Here is a 19,457-nt window from a genome sequence, read left to right as displayed (position 1 = left end):
TACAGATCTCCCCGTTATAAACACAGTGTGCTTTGTTTCTCATAGCATATATGTCTAGGTAGGAAGCATACATTAACCTGTACTCTGAGGAAATGATAATGAATAAAATCTGGCTTTCTAAACAATAGCATTTACAAAGCCTTTCTTTTTGATTCAGGGTTTCACTATGTAGCCCTGGCTGTCCTAGAACTCATTATGTAGACCAAGCTGGCCTGGAACTCACAGAGATCCACCTGCCTCCACCTCCCAAGTGCTGGTATTAAAGGCATGCATCATCACACAAAGCCATTTATAGCTTCTCATTGTTGTTTATTGGGAATAAACAAAAATGTCATTCTGTTAATGCATATTTCTTGAGAAAAATCTTAGATGAAATCTTCAGTTAGAGTTAAAAGGAGCATTAAATTCAGCTCTGAGTTAAAAGACTGGTAAATTCTCACATGATGAGAGCTTGCCTTTTTTTCAAATCACTTTTCACTCTTGATGCTTGTGGGGTCAGTTTGACTCCCATTTAGCAGTGTCTACAGAGGGTCTGAAAGTTTGAAGAATCTGTCCCTGACCTAAGAAAACCAATCTCTCTCTCTCTCTCTCTCTCTCTCTCTCTCTCTCTCTCTCTCTCTCTCTCTCTCTCCTCCTCCTCCTCCTCCTCTCCTCTCCTCTCCCCTCCCCCCCCTCTCTGCAGTTGCTAGTTGCCTGTAGTTCTTTGTCTAGGGATGGAAACCATCAGATTTCTCTCTTCCAAATTAATATGTCTACAATACATCCCAATTTTTAATGTATGGAAGAGTGTACAGTTTTTCATTTTTTTCTTTTACCACACTAAGCTGAACTTAGGGCCTTGTGAATGCTAACCAGACATTCTACCACTGAGCTATATTTCTTGCCATCTATAAAAAGTGATTTTAGAGGTTGGAGAGATTACTTAGTGGTTAAGAACACTTACTGGTCTTGCGGAGGACCTAGGCTCGATTCCCAGTACCCCCATAGTGCCTCATAACTATCAGTATTTCCAGTTCCAGAGGATCTGACATCCTATTCTGGATTTTACATGCACAAGGCATGCATATGGTGCACATATAAACATGTAAGTAAAATGCTCATAGACATAAAATCAGTTTAAATGTTATTTTAACAAAAAATGTTCACTAATCATTGTACTAATTATGCATCAAGATATCTCTTGATGGATTTTGTTTTCTTTTTGTGGTTTTGATTTTTTAGATTTTTACTTTTCATTTCTCAGAACCACCATGTGGCTTGACTATAGAGGTGAAACAATTATTTATGGTTTTGTGATTGTCAATTTTGGTGTTTTTCTCACTGCAAACTTTTATGTTTAAGACTTTTCTCTAATAGAAAAGAAAAACATGGGGGGTAATATGCAGCAGAGAATGGCTAATTATCAAATCGATGTATTTTTATGTTTGTCTTTGCGGTTGTTCTCTCCCAGGGCCTTCTCTTAGGAGCAAACATGTAGTGATCATAACACTTTTTTTTCTGCAATGGAGTCTCCAAACTTACAGTCTAGTTTAAAAGACATGACCTCAAATTTTAAGACTTCAGAACAAAGGCAGGTTGGACATAGAGAAGTTTGCAAGAATATCTAAAGGTATGAAGTAGGTCACACTGAATGGAGATGCTCAATGCTGTGGGTTTTATCGGACTTGGCGCTGCATCTCATTTGTGCCATTCCAACCTTCACGAGCAACCCAGTCTCCCTCCAGAGAAGATGTAGAGTCCAGGCTTCTTTACTCTCCCAGAGCAGTGAAAACAAGATGCGGGGTAGTGTAGCCCGTGGCTAATGTTCCTGTCTGCTGACCTCTTGTGACACACGCTGCATGGCTTCAAGACAGTTGGCCAGCCAGCCATAGTTCAGAAAAGGCAACTGGTTGTTCCTTTAGGTTGGAGGTCATCCCTGGGCTTTCAGAACTGAGAGCTGGTCCTTCTTTTCCAATACGGCAGTGATAACAGATACAAAGGCAGGCTACCTTCGATTAGTCTGAATCCCATCTTTCCTCAAGGTCTCAATTATAGGAACACTTCCAGTTGTTAAATTTCCTGTCTGTGGAATGCTACCTATTCATCCTAAGAGTAATTTCTCTATTGATTTAATTATTTAAAAACAGAAAGTTCTTACGGTCATCTCCCCCTCTTGCTTTTGTCACTTATTTTTTTATCGCTTGTGTTCTTTGCATTCCCACCGGTTTGATCGGTCGCAGCAGCTTCTAGTGTGTTATTTCTGCCTCCAAACTGCTCTGCTGCTGCCTCCATCAGAGCCCACATGTCACTGAGTCTGTAGCACTAGCATGATCCAGCTTTCTCACTAGGGGAAATTCTGCATGGGAATACCATTTTCTTAGTTCCTCTCTTTCAGATGGAATGTTCTTCACGTTACTCCATAAGGTGGGTTGTATCCACTCTGCTGGAGCAGCATCAGCTATGTAACAGCATGAAATCACAGTATGTTTAGTATAATCAGCAAGAGAAGGAGGGTTTGACTAGTCTTCATAGATGGTAGGGGATCAACCTCAGGTTGTAGTCATCCAGGAAGAGGAAGGTGCTGTTGCTAGTTTTTGCGTACACTGGTTAATTATGCACAAATACTCATACTTGGAGCAGAGAAGGGATTTGGCATTGCCTCTGAGTCTCATGCAGAGTAAGGCTTTGACAATAGTTATGGGTCTGAAATATTGGTATTCTTGTCATGGATGAGCCCGTGTCAATGATACATATTCATTTAAGACTTCATCCATTCTTTACACATTCATTCAGGGCTTCCCATTCTTGTCACCCTATCCCATCTTCAGTGCTTGACTTTGAGACAGCAAGCTTACCTTTGATTAGGTGTGCAATAAATATTTGAGGCATGCATGACTGAATGGAAGTGAATAATTACAATAACCTTTTGTGTATTCAGATGAAAAAAAATAAGTAAAATGTGCAATTCTTGATTCTAAGATAGGTAGTGTGACAAATTATCTTAATTTGAGTTAGCAGAGGAATTATTTTGGATATAAGATTTTTGATTATAAAACTTGTCAAGTATCCTGCAAACCATAATGACTTAGGGACCAAAGACATGAACTACTTGGATTTTCTTTTTCATGAAATTCTGTTCTTAAATAAGCACAAGGGGAAGATCTTGATACCAATTCATTTCTGTGCTCATAGTAAAGACAATTCTAGGGACAATTTGCTGCCTGGATACAGTGTGTGTGTGTGTGTGTGTGTGTGTGTGTGTGTGTGTGTGTGTGCGCATTGTGTGCATTGTGTGCTATATATACTTATCTGGAGTACAGTGACAGTGTTGCACATAATATTCACTGTAATAAACACTTCACATGCGTAGGGGAACTTCAGATAGCCCAGGCAAAATCATAGTTATGCCTTGTGGTTTAAAAAATAATGGCCCCCAAAGGGAGTGGCACTATTGGAAGGTATGGATTTGTTGAAGTGGGTGTGGCCTTGTTGGATGAAGTGTGACACTGTGGGGGCAGCCTTTGAGGTTTCCTATGCTCAGGATACCACACAGTGTCTCAATGAACATTCTGCTACCTTCTGGTCAAGATGTAGCCAGCACCATGTTTGCCCACACGCCACCATGCTGCTTGTAATGAGGGTAATGGAGGGAACCTCTGAAACTGTAAGAATGCTACCCCAATTAAATATTTTCTTTATAAGAGTTGCTGTGGTCATGGTGTCTCTTCACAGCAATAAAAAACTAACTAGCACATGCCATGTGTATTATTGAGGATTTTGTGGAATACAAACAATCATATATATATATATATATATATATATATATATATTCATATGTATGATATTTATTAGGATATAATCTGGGCATTCCAACAATAGCTGTCTTTACAGTGGAAAGGCTGAGCATGGGTAGCTGCTAAGTCTATGATGCCGGATGCTTCAGCAATCCCAATCTGTCACTAAAGGCCTGGAAGATTCCTGAAGAACCACCCGTCTTTAGGGTATCTTGAAGGGCTGAAGGAACTGGGTTCTCATATCCATGAAAGAATATTGTTGTGGCATATTAATTCAAGATCCATTACATTTGTTTATGCTGTGGAACATTTGTTTTGATGATGCAAAGATACGTTGCATTCTTTTATGTTGCATTTGTTTAACTCTGTGAAGCTGTGATACTTTGCCTGTCTAAAACTCCTGATGATCTATTAAAGAAATGAACAGCCAATAGCAAGACAGGAGAAAGAATAAGTGTGGCTGACAGGCAGAGAATGAATAGAAGAGAGAAGATGGAGGAGCAAGAAAGAGGAGAGGAGGACTTCAGGGTCCAGTAACACAGCCACACAACCAGTTACGGACTAAGAAGGAAAAAGAAAAGGTATATAGAACAGAGAAAAGTAAAAGCCCAGAGGCAAAAGGTAGACAAGATCAATTAAGTTAAGAAAAGCTGGCTAGAAATAAGCCAGCTTTCATAAGTAAGAATAAATCTCCATGTATTTATTTAGGAGTTGGGTAGTGGGTCCCCAAAAGAGAAAAAAAAAAACTACAGTATATAGCAATAATGGCAGCAAGAGCAACATGTTTTGAAAACTGCTACGCAGAGGAGGCGAAAAATTCCATTTGACATCCTTATATTTGGGCAGCTACCAGAAAGTGCCACCCACATTTAAGGTGGGTTCTCTCATTTCAGTTACCCTAATCAAGAAAATATCTCCCAAGACTTTCTCTTAATTGATTCTAGAGTCAGTCAAGTTGGAAATCATGATCAAACCATTTAATAATTTTGTGATGTTGAAGTACATTGCTTCATCTTTCTGTGCTTCAGTCTCTGTTTTGAAAATGGAGCATAGTAGTTCTAATACTGAAGAATTATTAGAATAGTAGTATCCACACTTGAATTTAATAGAGTGCTAGGAATTTAATAAAGGATCAGATGAATTACATTTTATTATTATTGCTATCAATTGTCACTAATAGGCAACCTACAGTCCTTGCTTGCTTCTTTCCCTTACATCCCTTTCAATCCATCCCCTTGGCCATAAGCCCTTTGCACCCTGTTTTCTGTATTTTATCTTTGATCATCCACCAACCGGAGGGATTAGTAGTAATTTTACCATTCTTTCCAGGCTTATACAGGAGCCTAGATGGACTTCATTCCCAGTGCTTGCTCCAAGTAGAGTAGATGCCCCCAAAGAGGTGTCTTTTCCTAAATTACACCAAGACTAGGCAAGCTGTCCTAAAAATTTGCTGATAGTACAGGAAGGAACAAGTTTAGTGGTTTTATTTTCCTATCTTAAGTATTTCAGATCCACTAGCTGCCCAGGTAATGTTAATCCTGAACAGTATGCCCTTCCCACAAATCAAAGGCATAGGCATTTTTCCAAGAATACTAGTGTATAGAATTTTTGTTTGGTTTATTAAAGCCATTTGTTTTCAATATGGAGCTGAGACTACCTGACCTAGGAATAAGCATGCACAGCTTTTAAGATTTAAATTGTTCCAACACCTACAATAATAATGACTAAAATGATTTAGTTTTAAGAGGAAATGGAAAAAAAACAGATTTTGACTCATGACCTGAGAGTCTAACATAAAAGCATCAACATGAATTTGAGGCCAGCTTGAGTTATATTGAGAGTGCCAGGCCAACCTTGACTACATAGAGCAGCAACAATGAAAAGCGAACAAACAAAGAGTCAACCAAAAAAGATTATTGATGTGGGATTTCCCTCTGTATGCTGTAAATACCATTGGTTAATAAAGAAACTGCTTTGGGTCTATTGCAGCACAGAGTAGGGCAACACGGGAGTTCCAAGCAGATAGAGGAGGGGGGAGTAGGCAGTCAGGGAAAAGCCATGTAGCTGCTGTAGGAGACAGATGCCAGACATTAAACAGAACCTTATCAGTAGGTCCTAACCATGTGACAATACACAGATTAATAGAAATGGGCTAATTTAAGATATAAGAACCAGCCAATAAGAAGTGAGAGCTAATAGGCCAAATAAAATGTGTTGCAATAAAACAGTTTCTGTGTAGTTATTTCGGGACTGGGCTACCTGGAAATGAACAAGCAGCCTCCACGAACAGATTATGAAAGATTATTTTGAAAAATCTGAACCATAGCATAATATGCACATAATAACAGTATGGAATATATTTTATACATCGCCATCAAACATAAAATTGTTATCTTAAATTCAAATTATGTATTTAAAAAATTTGTACCATTAATCACTTATATTAGTCACACACACACATATATATGTGTGTATATATATATATATATATATATATATATATATATAATTAAAGTTCTGTTCTTTGGGATATGTCTCTCTCCTGGAGATGCCTTCAAGTTCATTATAGGTCAATTGGGCAATCTCTACAAAAAATATTATAAGAAACAACTATTTCTTGCCTATTAACTCCCTTTTACTAGTTACTTCTTTTAGATATCAGTATAGAAAGAGTATTGATAAAACTAAGTGAAATTATGAAAGAATTAGCCATTGGTGACAATATGACATAATATGACATAATCCTAAGAACCAAGAGATTTTCAAAAGGATGAAAGCAGATACAATAAACTGAAGACTGAGATATTAATTAAACCATTATAGATTCTGAGGCAAAATTGTTCATTAAAATCTGGAAATGTATGGGCCAGGCATGGCACATCCTTTAATAAATTTCAGCACTTGGAAGGCAGAAGTAGGCAGATCTCTGTGAGTTTGAAGCCTGTTTAGTCTACATAGCCATTTTGGGGGCAGCTAGAGCTACACAATGAGATTCTGCCTCAAAAAAAAATGAACAAAATCTAGAAAAGTAAATGCTAGTTTGTATGGAAATCATACTATTTACATCAGCATGGATTCACACCTCTTGGCATGTTTGTATCTGACTAAAGAAGTAGAGTATATTTCCTCTACTCATATGTGTATCTGTGACCTATGTGCCTCTGTGTGTGTGCATGCGTGCATTGATGTGTCTGTGTATATGTGCCTGTGTATGTCTCTCTGTGTGTGTGTCTCTCTCTCTGTGGTGTGTGTGTATGTGTGTGTGTGTGTGTGTGTGTGTGTGTGTGTGAGAGAGAGAGAGAGAGAGAGAGAGAGAGAGAGAGAGAGTCAGAGAACAACCTTGGTGTCATCCTAAAACTTGCAATTCACCTTTGAAATAGGATCTCTTGTTGATCTGGAGTGCACCAATTAGGCTAACCTGGCTGGCCACAGAGCCCTACTGATCCTTCTGCCTCTGCTTCCTCAGCATTGGGATTTGAAATGTGTGCTGCCACAATAGGCTTTTTACATGTGACCTGGAGCACAAACCCGGGTCCTCATGCTTAAGAGGCAATCACTTTACCAAGTGAGTTCTCACCCTAGCCACAAGTTTCCTCTACTCTTGATTTAGATTTGGCCATGTTGGGTGTGTTGGGAGTAGAATAGGCAGAAGGGCCCATGTGTGTATTCTGTGCATAGGCTTTAAGAGGCCTATGTACTTCCCGTTGATTTCCTTTGCTTCTACCACTCTTGTAATTGAGGCTGATTAATCTTAGTGGAAACATAAGAGAAATGGGGAGCAGAAACAGCAGTTACTATAGCCTACCTAAAGCACAGCTATAAGCCAAATCCAGCCTAGTTTAGTTTTGACTCAAAGATGCAAAGTGAGCCCAGCAGAGATTAACAGATACCCCAATTCACCTTTAGACACAAGAGCTAGATACATGCACTTTATGTCATAAACCTCACAGTATTCTGAATCTAATAAATAATGTGAAAATGAATGCAGAAAATCAATACACAGTGTTTGTCCTTTCCTAGTTAAACAAGAGCCCTAAGTAGATGGAAATGGATATGAATGTTACCAAATAGGGCATGTTATATAAATACAATCTTAAAGATGAGATGGAAAATCATGAACTCATTAAGAACTAAATTGCTCTTAATGTTTGAAGAACGATCAAGAATATTAAATAATAAGGTCTGAGATGAAGAAGTAACGTTTTTATTGCTTTTATCTTATTTGCTATTTCTCATACATGGTTTGAATGAACATATAGAAGCCATATATCCAATATGTGGGTGATTATAAAAATAGCAAATACTCTGAATGAAAATCAATCCTTACCCTGGAAGCAATGAGTAAAAGGTAACCAGATGAAATTAATATTGATAAATATAAATTATGTACAAGGGGCCAGATAAAACCACCTAAACATGTGTAAATTAATACGTTATATCAGCTTTATTATTGCATACTTAATATCACTATAAATTAATACTAACACCATAGCATATAATATTATATACTGTAACTAACATATTATTATGTACTAAACAATATAGCAATGTATAATGTATCACATAATATAATTTTACATTTGATATAGACCAGAAACTGTACTTCTAGAAATTTACACTGAAGAATTGTATTTGTGGGTAAATTGAGGGACTGGTGAAGAAAGATTAGAAGTAATAATATTAAGTAATCATACACCAGTCTAAATACATGTTGATGGAGCTTGGCATATAACATAAAATATGTAACACAGAAGTGAGCCAGTCCTGAAATATTGTTATGTTTTAGCAATGGTTCTCAAACTGGTAACTGAAAACCACTGTATTAGCATTTTCAGGGTAGGTGGTTAAATAAATATAGGTTTCCATGGGGCTCGGGAGATGAGTTAGTCAATAAAATGCTTGTGGTACAAACATGAGGACTAGAGTTCAGATTACCAGTGTCCATGTAGTGGCATGATGTCTAAAACCTCAGAGCTGTGATGGGGAGTTGAGACAGATGGGTCCTTGGAGCTTATTGACTAGCCAGCCTGGCAGAATCCATGAGCTTTAGGTTTAGTGAGAAAAATGTTTCGAAAATAAGGTGGGTACTGATTGAAGCAGATGCTGATGTTGACCTCTGGCCTTCACGTTTGTGTGTATATTCACCTAGCATGCTCAGGAACACACACACATACACACACACATGTATATGCACATACATATTTTCTTATTATTTTTAATGATTATTCTTTCTAAAATTAGTATAAAAAGTAATTATAGGTGTTTCATTATAAAGTTTTCACATTGTGATGTTTGTTGAGTTTAAAATTGGAATCGCCTGGGAAGATAACCTCCACGAAGGAAGGATTGTCTCTAACAGGTTGACCTATGGGTATGTATGTAGGGATTGTCTTGATTGCTTTAATTGACGTGGGAAGACCCACCCTCAGTGTGGGCAGCACTTCCAGTAGCAGCCCAGATAAAAGATCCTGGAAGAGGAAAATCTTACCCTTCCCTCTCAAGTTCAACTACTCTGTTGCTGCCAGTGCTTCTTGCTGCGTTCATGTCAGAATCAACTTCTTCAGGGTTCCTATAAAAATAATCCCAAAAATTGAAGATGCCTGGCTCTCTAGGACTCCCCCAAGCCTTTAGCATCAGATTCTCCGAGGTACCCAGCTTTATGGACTGAGCTACTGAGTTTTCACCCTCTCTGGTAGGAGACAGCCATTGTTGACTATTCCAGGTGTACTGTGTAAATTGAGCTAAAAACTTCCCTTTTAATATATATTCTTTTATTTATTTTTTTATTTTCGAGACAGGGTTTCTCTGTAGTTTTGGAGCCTGTCCTAGAACTAGCTCTTGTAGACCAGGCTGGTCTCAAACTCACAGAGATCCACCTGCCTCTGCCTCCCGAGTGCTGGGATTAAAGGCGTGCACCACCATCGCCCGGCAATATATATTCTTTTAGTAGTATGTTCCACTAGAGAGTCTTAACTAATACACACACATAGTTTGTTTTTATTGATCCTTTCTCTAACTCCCAGCTCCTGTAACTGGTTCTCTTCCTTTCTTCATTGGTCCCTGTTCTGCTTTCATGTCACATGCATTTTGTGTGTTTGTGTGTGTGATTATATAAACCATGAAACTAGTCAGGGAGACATGTGATGGAGGAAGGTCATTGGCTAATAAAGGCACTGCCCTGGCCCATTTTATTGGTTAGAGGATAGGTGGGAGGAGTAAACAGAACAAAATGCTGGGTGGAAGAGGAAGTGAGCTCAGAGACTCGACTGCTCTCCTCTCAGGAGTAGACGCCTGGGAGAGATGCCATGCTCCTGGCTCCTGGGCAGACGCACGCTATGAAGCTCCAACCCAGGATGGACTAGGCTAGAATCTTCCCGGTAAGACCAGTTCTCACAGATTATTACAGATGGGTTGATCGGGATAACAGGATTAGCCAGTAAGGGCTAGGGCTAAAGGGCCAAGCAGTGATTAAAAGAATACAGTGTCCGTGTAATTATTTCGGGGCATAAGCTAGCCATGTGGGCGGCCGGGTGTGGGGGACACAGCCCTGCCGCCCCATATTACTACAGACATGAGACAGGAAAAGGTGGTCTTAATGGAAGGTTAGAAAGGGGAAATGTAAGAAAAATCCTTTTGTTAATATAAATTAATTACCCATAATGGATTTAATTATGACATTTTCCTATATTCATCTAATATATTTTGATAGTATTCATTGCCCATTACCCTCTCTTACCTCCCTCCCATTCCTGCTCAACCTAGTCTCCTTTCTTACTTGTCCCCGAATGCTTGCATGCCTTTTAAAAAATTACCTGGTGAGTTACATTCAGGCTGTATTCAGGAGAATGAGTGACGAAGTTCTTTTACAAAATCGTGGGCACTTTATCAGTGACTACACCACTGAAATAAATCTCTCTCCCTTCCAATCAGGCATTACTTGTGTACAAATACATATTGACTGTTGAGGCTTTATGAGTTTTTCACACCCTTACAAAAGGTTGTTGACAGACCCAATATTCTGAAGATAGTCATAGATGCCAGGAGTTCAAGAGAGTCATTTCAAGCAATGGTCCATACCACCACTCCCTCACAACTTTCAGCTCTTCCTATATACCAGTAACAAATATACTGAGGGAGAAGAGAATATATTTTTAACAAACACTCTCAGATAATACACTTGCCTAAAATTTAAGAGCATTGTAAGAAAATAATTTAGTGGTACAGGGAAATGTTCATGGCATAGTGACAAAATAAGTTCTAAAACCACATAACTCCTTTTCTGTAAAGATACATATCTGAATAGAAGAAATTATGTAATGAAAAGGCCCACATGATAACTGTGATCAATATAGTGTGATGCTATATTAAAATGCAGCAATATTTGGGATAGTTTCAAATACTGCCCCAGTAGGTGCTTGAAACTATAATAGGAGCAAATCTTGTATCTGAGCACCCAGTGAAAGAAAGCAGCGGATCTTTAAACTGAGATGACCACCAAGTGGCTAGAGAGGCAGGTCATTCCTTGTGCTGTCTGGACACAGGAATGTCGCATGTTCCGGGTGGGATAGAATGGACTGGTGTGCTAGTTCATCATGCTCCTCAGAATGGCACGCAGTTGACAACTTTTGAAAACTTTAGTTCTGGAGCTTTCGATTTAATATTTTCTTTTCTTGGTCACTGAGATTGTGGAAAGTAAAACAGAAGATAAGGGGGACAACTATATATCCTTTTAAATGGCCTTTTAAGACAGTGTCTTATACAGCCCAATCTGGCAAGCCTTGAACTCCCGGTCCTCCTGCCTCCACTTCCCAATTTCTTGAATTATAGGCATGCAATGCCATGTCTGGCCTAAATTTGGGAGAAGCAATTTATAGTTCCTCTCCCTGCATTTTCCCTTTTCTTATCCTGTTCTGCTTTCTTTCCATGGCAAATATTTGGAGTTGGACAGAGAGTAAAAGTTACCTACAAAATATTTCCCTTCCTGGATTCTGCTTTCAAAAGCCTCACCCTCTCAAAAATTATAGCAGTGTCTTAGAGACTGTGAGGCGAGAATTTCTCTAAAAAACAAATTCTAACTGGAAACAGGAGGGATGAGTCCAAGAGCCTGGAGAGCCACAGGTATCTATATTCTGCATAATGACAGTGTCAGGAAAAACTAGGTGAACTTCAGACAGTGAGATGATGGTTGGAGGCTAGCCAAGAGTTAGGCTCCTAGCAGCCAGCCAGGGCTTCCTCTGTCCCTTTCGTGGCCAATAACCTGAAGCATCTAAAGGGCTAAAGAAACCCTGTGTGCTGGCGGCTCTGAGATCTATCTGGCTGAGATCCACAGGATTCTCCTGATGTCTTAGCACTACCTGGCATCCAGATCCAAGGTACACCCTAGTGATCAAGGGCAAAGGCCTAATAATGTCTGCGGTTGAAATTTTCTTCCAGCTTGGAGGAAACATGATAGGGAGTTTTTTTTTTTTATGAAGCCATTTCAATGTTTCTTAGTCACACGAATCTGTGGATCGTGTATTATGTCTGATAACTACAGGAAGATGGGTTCCTATTATTAAGCCAGATGAGTCCTTTCTTCACAAGGAAAGGAGTGTGAGTAGAATGAGTGTTTGTGGTTGGTGTGACAGCAGGTGGGTAGTTAGCTGGCAGGACAAACAGAGGCAGGGGAAACCAGTGAGCTTGTGGCAAAAACTACTTCCCGTTCATCTCTGCAGCCTCGGATTTCTGCATCTCTAGTCAATGTATTCCATTCCCAGAGGCATCAGCTTCTCCATTGAAAAAAAAAAAGGGAAATATTGGAGTAAGTAAACACAAAAACTCCCCCTACCTTCTGGGACTTTTTGGGTTTGCTCTCTCCCTTCTTGTGGTCAATTGCATTTCTTCTCTCTAAGAAATGAGGTGTTAATCAGCCCCATGGATCCTAAGCTGCAGTGAACTTGACCTTGAGAAAGCAGCTTCTGCTGGGATAGTCGGCACTACTGAGCAGGCTACTGGTGCGCTTTTCGGTCTGTATGGTCCCAGGGTTTCAGACGCCGTGCATCACTCCATGCAGATTGAACTAAAGGGGTAGAGGGTGATGAAACCAAGTTTGCTCTTTAAGCTTGAGGCGTTCAGTAGAGATGGGCTTTCATACTGGTCTCAGAAGGCCAATTTGTCACTCTGGAGAGCAATTTCACATTAACACAATGTCAGAGCTGCTGGGGATTGGCTAGACCACCCTTGGAAGAGGTTAAATTATCTTTTGATCAGCATGGGAAAGAATAAGTGCTTCTGTTCCACCATAGTGTTGCAGTCTTGCTGACCTTATAAAAGCCATGGCAACTCTGACAATGCTCATGGAACTTGGCCTATATCATTGCCAGGGAGGAAAGACAGAAAAGTAGGGTTGCTGCGGCTGTTATCCAAACTGGCATAATTGATGTGGGTGCAGTGGGTTAGAGCTAATGGTCTGTGTTTAATTATGGAGGCAGTGACACGGGGCCTGGAGGATGATCAGGCTCTAACCAGATGATGAACCACTCTCTCACTTATAAGCTCCCCCAAGTGACTGAAAAGAGTCAGAACAATGGCAGGGTGGTCTCATTTCCACATTTCTTCTGAGATTTGGGCCTAGTCAGAAAAAAAGCACAGGGCTGGACTTATAAAATGTATCCAAACTCAGCAAGGTCTATCTATGGGGAATAGTCACCTATAGACCCCAAATAAAAGTGTTTAGGAATCTACTGCTGTAGGAATCTGTTTGTCCATTTAAATTGGGAGTGTTCTACATTAACATGTTCCCAAAAACCTATCAGTCATGTAGGAAATGCGTAACTTTTCATCTTGTTTCATTCCTAGAAACAAATAAATAATCTTACGTCCACTATCTCCATAACACACTACACCCATTCTCAACTTACAGCAATAGGCTCTTCAGGTTCTAGCTGTACAGATGGCTGCCCAGCAAGGAACTACATTACCCAGGCACCATGGCAGAAGTGAGAGAACCTGTGGCTAAGTTTCAACCAATAAAAAGAGAAAAGTGATGTTAATAATGACCGATTCATGCTCTTAAAGCAAAGTACTCTTCTACTTGTTTTTCCTGCCTCGTGGGTAAGAAGGGGCTATGGTAAGTAGTGGTTGAATTTCAATCTTCGAGACACCCTATAAGCTAATAGGACAATGACAAAGAAAGATCCTGGGTTTTTGGATCACTTCCCAGAGAAAGGTTATCTTTTTCCATCAATGGCCTGCAAACATGAACTTACTCCAAACTAGACTGTTTGGTGTCAGCTGCTGTTATTTGGACTCTGTTCAAATGAATTGTTATTTGCCAAAGTAAGTCACTTTCTAGCTTGCAAACGCTTTCGGACATTTCTCATTCAGCTGTATGAGAGAACCAGGTAGAGAGAACAATGACAAGAGTGGCTAGGGCATTTACTCACAGTACCTACACACCTATGAAGATACAAATACCCACTTTGAATCCCAGTCGCTGGCCTTCTGCTACTCCTTTCGCTACAATACTGCTTTCCTTTCTTTGGAAGCCTCAAGACACAATCTGATACAGAAGGAAATTTCCACTCATTGAAATTCATAGGTCTTGTAGTTTTGATTGCTTAAACATCCGATCTCCATCCAGCGCTTCTCTCCTGCTTTCCGTCTCCTACAGTCCTCCAAAAACAACAAAAGAGGAGAAGCTCCATAAAGCAGTTTTCTTTAAAAAGAAAAAAGAAGGTTGATGGCGTTGCTTAAAACAAGAAGAGTCTGGGTTGGGGAGGGAGTGTGTGTGCAGTGGGAGGAGTATTTTATCAATGACACTGTTTAGAATCACCAGAACATTGCGGTAATAAAAAGCAGAGCAACTTTTAGTCAGTTTTATTATTGTTTTTAAATTCTATAAGGAGATGAAGCCCTTATTGCCTCTCTCCCCTTTTTGCCTGCACCCGGGACCACTTCCATCACCTCCCCGCTTCATAGACAACAACATAATAATTACAAAGGAAAGAAGCATGCCGTTTACAGCTTGCCTCACTTTTGCCTTGTTCGCTTTGCTATGTATACATGTTCAGGAAATGGCTGGCATGTTTGTGCTGATTGCCGCCTGTTCCCTTTAAGAGCTTCTGTAACGAAGAGGGAAGCTTGCTGGCTTCCTTGGGTTATTCCTTCCCTCTTATCTCCATAGTTACATGAATTGGTTCTGTGTAATTTTTTATAGCTGGCATCTTGCCCAACTCAAATTGATTATAAAGGTTGGGAGGGCCAGTTGAGATCTGCAGCTTGATTCCCGGGGAAGTTAGCTGTTTGGAAAGATAGCAGTGACAGCGGAGATAGCCTGCAGATGGGAAGACAAGGCTGGAGGTTCCAGATTTTATTACAGAGCTCATGAATGACTCACTCCTCTGGTTTCTCCTTGGAACATGGAAGATTAGTGCCTGGAGGAAATCAGTGAAAATGTTCACTCCTGAAAGGGTTTATGGAAGGACTGCCATACTGAAGACAGGTTCCCAGCTAAGTTCGCATTTCAGATTAACAGCAAATGTCTTTCAGTGTCTGTCCCCAAATATGGTATGAGAAAGACTTAATACTAAAAGCCTGAATGCCCAGTTAGTTTTCACATAAACAAGGCAGTGTGTGTGTGTGTATGTGTGTGTGTGTGTGTGTGAAAGTGTATCTCATGACATATTTGGAAAATACTTACATGTTATACATTGTTTATCTGGAATGTAAATTTTCACAGGGAAGCTTGTATTTTTGTGTTTGTTATTTGGCTAAAACTGGCAGCCCTACTTACAGAAACGTAGTCAGGCTTCAGGAGATATCTTCTTTAAAATTCAGAAGCAGCCAGTCTTGCTTTTCCTCTCAAAGGTGAGGAAGGGCACGTAAGAGCAAAGAGTGAGGGGAAGGACATTGTAAACTGAGAAACAGAGCTCTAGCACCAGCTGACTGAGCATACTTAGTCAGTATCCTTCAACTGCTCATGCGTGACCTGCATAGAAGGAGGGCATTCCTTGGCTTCTGCAGAAGACAATGACTCTCCAGTTCTATGTTCTTCCTGTGCTACTAACATTTACCTGGAGCTGGTTTTCCCTGAGATCATGCAGCTTGTGTTCAGAAGAATTAAAACGCAAGTCACATGTATAATTTTGGGATTAAGTAGCCACATAGAAAAGTTGAAAGAAACAGCTAAGGGGAACGTTAATAATGTGCTTTATTTAAACAATTACATTAAAATAGCATCATTTAAGGTTATAATCATACTAAATTATTAATGTGATGATTTACATTATTTTGTGTGAAATCTCCAAAATGAAAAGTTTATTCTCACAGCACATCTCAATTTGGACTAACAACATTCAAGCACCAAATAATCACAAGTAGCTCAATGGCTATCATATTGGACAACACAAAAAAATGAGCCAAATTTAAACAAAAAACAGAAAAAAATGAGTAAATAAAATTAAGAAAGATAAATTCAAGAATGACATATGAAAATTTTTGTTTAAAAATGAACATACACTTATGGTCATGCTTAACTTCCTTAGCGATCAGGGAAATGCAAATCAAGACAACATTAAGATACTATCTTACACCTGTCAGAATGGCTAAAATAAAAAACACCAATGATAGCCTTTGCTGGAGAGGTTGTGGAGAAAGGGGTACACTCATCCATTGCTGGTGGGAATGCAAACTTGTGCAACCACTTTGGAAAGCAGTGTGATGGTTTCTCAGGAAATTTGGGATCAACTTACCCCTGGACCCAGCAATACCACTCTTGGGAATATACCCAAGAGAGGCCTTATCATACAACAAAAGTATATGCTCTACTATGTTCATAGCAGCATTGTTTGTAATAGCCAGAACCTGGAAACAACCGAGATGCCCTTCAATGGAAGAATGGATGAAGAAAGTATGGAATATATACATATTAGAGTACTACTCAGCAGTAAAAAACAATGACTTTTTGAATTTTGCATGCAAATGGACAGAAATAGAAAACACTATCCTGAGTGAGGTAAGCCAGACCCAAAAAGAGGAACATGGGATGTACTCACTCATATTTGGTTTCTAGCCATAAACAAAGGACGTTGAGCCTATAATTAGTGATCCCAGAGAAGCTAAATAGGGAGAACCCAAAGAAAAACATATAGTCATCCTCCTGAATATTAACCTTCATCAGGCAATGAAAGGAGACAGAGACAGAGACAGAGACCCACATTGGAGCACTGGACAGAAATCTCAAGGTCCAAATCAGGAGCAGAAGGAGAGAGAGCACGAGCAAGGAACTCAGGACTGCGAGGGGTGCATCCACACACTGAGACAATGGGGATGTTCTTTCGGGAACTCACCATGGCCAGCTGGCCTGGGTCTGAAAAAGCATGGGATAAAACCGGACTCGCTGAACATAGCAGACAATGAGGACTACTGAGAACTCAAGAACAATGGCAATGGGTTTTTGATCATACTGCACATTCTGGCTTTGTGGGAGCCTAGGCAGTTTGGATGCTCACCTTACTAGACCTGGATGGAGGTGGGTGGTCCTTGGACTTCCCACAGGGCAGGGAACCCTGATTGCTCTTTGGGCTGACGAGGGAGGGGGACTTGATTGGGGGAGGGGGAGGGAAATGGGAGGCGGTTGCGGGGAAGAGACTTTCTCCTTTTTATTCAGTTTTCCCACTTTAATTACTTCAATCTAGACAATATGTTGTACATATGCCCAAAGATTATCTCCATGGTGATTCTAACTCCATAAAGTTAACAGTTAAGCTTAGCCATCATATCATAATTTGCTCAGATTTCCTTAGCTTTTGTGTATTATCATTTTTCTGGTTCCCAAGGACCATGTCACATTCAGTTGACAAATCTCTTTAGGCTCCTCTTGGCTGTGGAAGTCTCTCAGACTTTCCTAGTTTGGTGATTGTGGTAGTTATTAAGATTAATGGTCAAGTGTATTGAAGGCTTTGTTTCTATTGCAATTCATCTGATGTTCTTCTCATGATTAAACTGGAGCTTCTGGTTTGGGCGAGGAAGATCATAAAAGTATTATTTTTATCATAGCATATCAGAAGTATATATACTCAATATGATTTATAACTGCTGCTATTGGCATTGGTCCCTTGGTTAGCATAGAGTTTGATATGTTTCTCCACTCTAAAGTTACTTTTTATCCCTCCTCTTTCCCTACTGTGCTCTATGGAAAAATCCACTGTACAATCCACACTTTAGAGTGGTGAGTTGTGTTCCACTTTCTTTGAGGGCAGAATAGTTGCATAATATATTTGAAATTCTACTACATGGGAAATGTACCTCTTTCTTCTTACTTATTGATATATTGTTCAATCATTTATATCAGTATAGACTCGGGAATATTAATTTTCCAAGATCCAATTTAGGTAACAAGGTATGTACAGGATTTAGATATCCTTTGTTGAGTGACCCCCAAGATAGCCTTTCTCTGCATCCTGTGTACCTGGAGTAGGAAAAGACAGCTACTTGCTTTACACCTGCTCCAGATTTTCTAGAACAATTGATTCTCAAATACACAAGCTGATGAAAAAAGAGAAAAAAGCCAAATAAGACAATCATCTTTAAGTTCACTGACATTTTTCGGTAATCTTTTTTGATGTTGGATGTTTTCTACCTCTTACCATCAGTCACACCTGAAAGGCACCCCTGAATGTCCTCTGATTTTAAGTGGTTTTTTTTTTTGTATTATGTTTTTGTTTTTGAGATCAGGTCTCACTGTGTAGTGCTGGCTTGGAGCTTACTATGTACAGCAGGCCAGATTCAAACTCATAGAGATCAGCATACCTCTGCTCCCATCCACCCTCAGCACTGAGATTAAATGTGTGCATCACCATGCCTGACTCTCAATTTTTTTTTTCTCTAAGAAGTTATGCTACTGTTACGATATGACCTCATCTGTGGGCTGCAACAGCCTGGGCAGTTAAAATTACTTAAAAGACAGCACATGTAGGTATCAAGAAACCAAGAAGCACTCTAGGGTAAAAGCTGAACAGGAATGGAACTGATGGAGAATGACTGGATCCACCCAATCATCTACTATTACAAAATAGTTGAGCAAAGGAGTGGAAGAACAAGAGAAGATGCCCACGAAAAAGCTAGCAGTAAAGACCTTGAGAAGGAACTGCTAGTGGCCACAACCATGACTGAATTTCAGTTGGCAGCCCCCACAGGATCAGCAGACTAGAAAGTGAGGCAGATAGTTGATAAACGACCCAAAGTGGAGGGCATTTGAGTCATAAAATGTGGGCGATGACAGGCTCCCAACAAAGAGGCTCCTATCTTCTAGTCAAATTTTCATGAATCCTCCCAACTTCCATTTCTTTATTTCCTTTTATGTGTAAGCACAAGGTCAAGAATCCTCCCATTTGTTTTTTGACCTCACCAATGCATAAAATTGGGGCTAAGAATGATGCCTACTGTAAACAGAAGTTTCTGTCCCATCTAGTCCCACAGCCTTTCAGTCCCAAATGAACACACAGAGGTTTATATTTATAACATGTTTGGCCTATTAGCTCAGTACTATTATTAACTAGTTCTTACAACTTAAATTAACCCATAATTTTGTCTATGTTTAGCCACATGTGTTGTTGGAGACTGCTTGTTCATTTCCCAGCTGCCCAGACTCCTGAAATAACACAGAAATATGTATTGATTAAATCACAGATTGACCAATCACTT

Source organism: Microtus oregoni, unplaced genomic scaffold (assembly GCF_018167655.1).
Source record: "Microtus oregoni isolate MIOR12 unplaced genomic scaffold, Mior012 000130F_ref0000022, whole genome shotgun sequence".
Taxonomy (NCBI): domain Eukaryota; kingdom Metazoa; phylum Chordata; class Mammalia; order Rodentia; family Cricetidae; genus Microtus; species Microtus oregoni.
Note: the sequence above shows the minus strand (reverse complement) of the source record.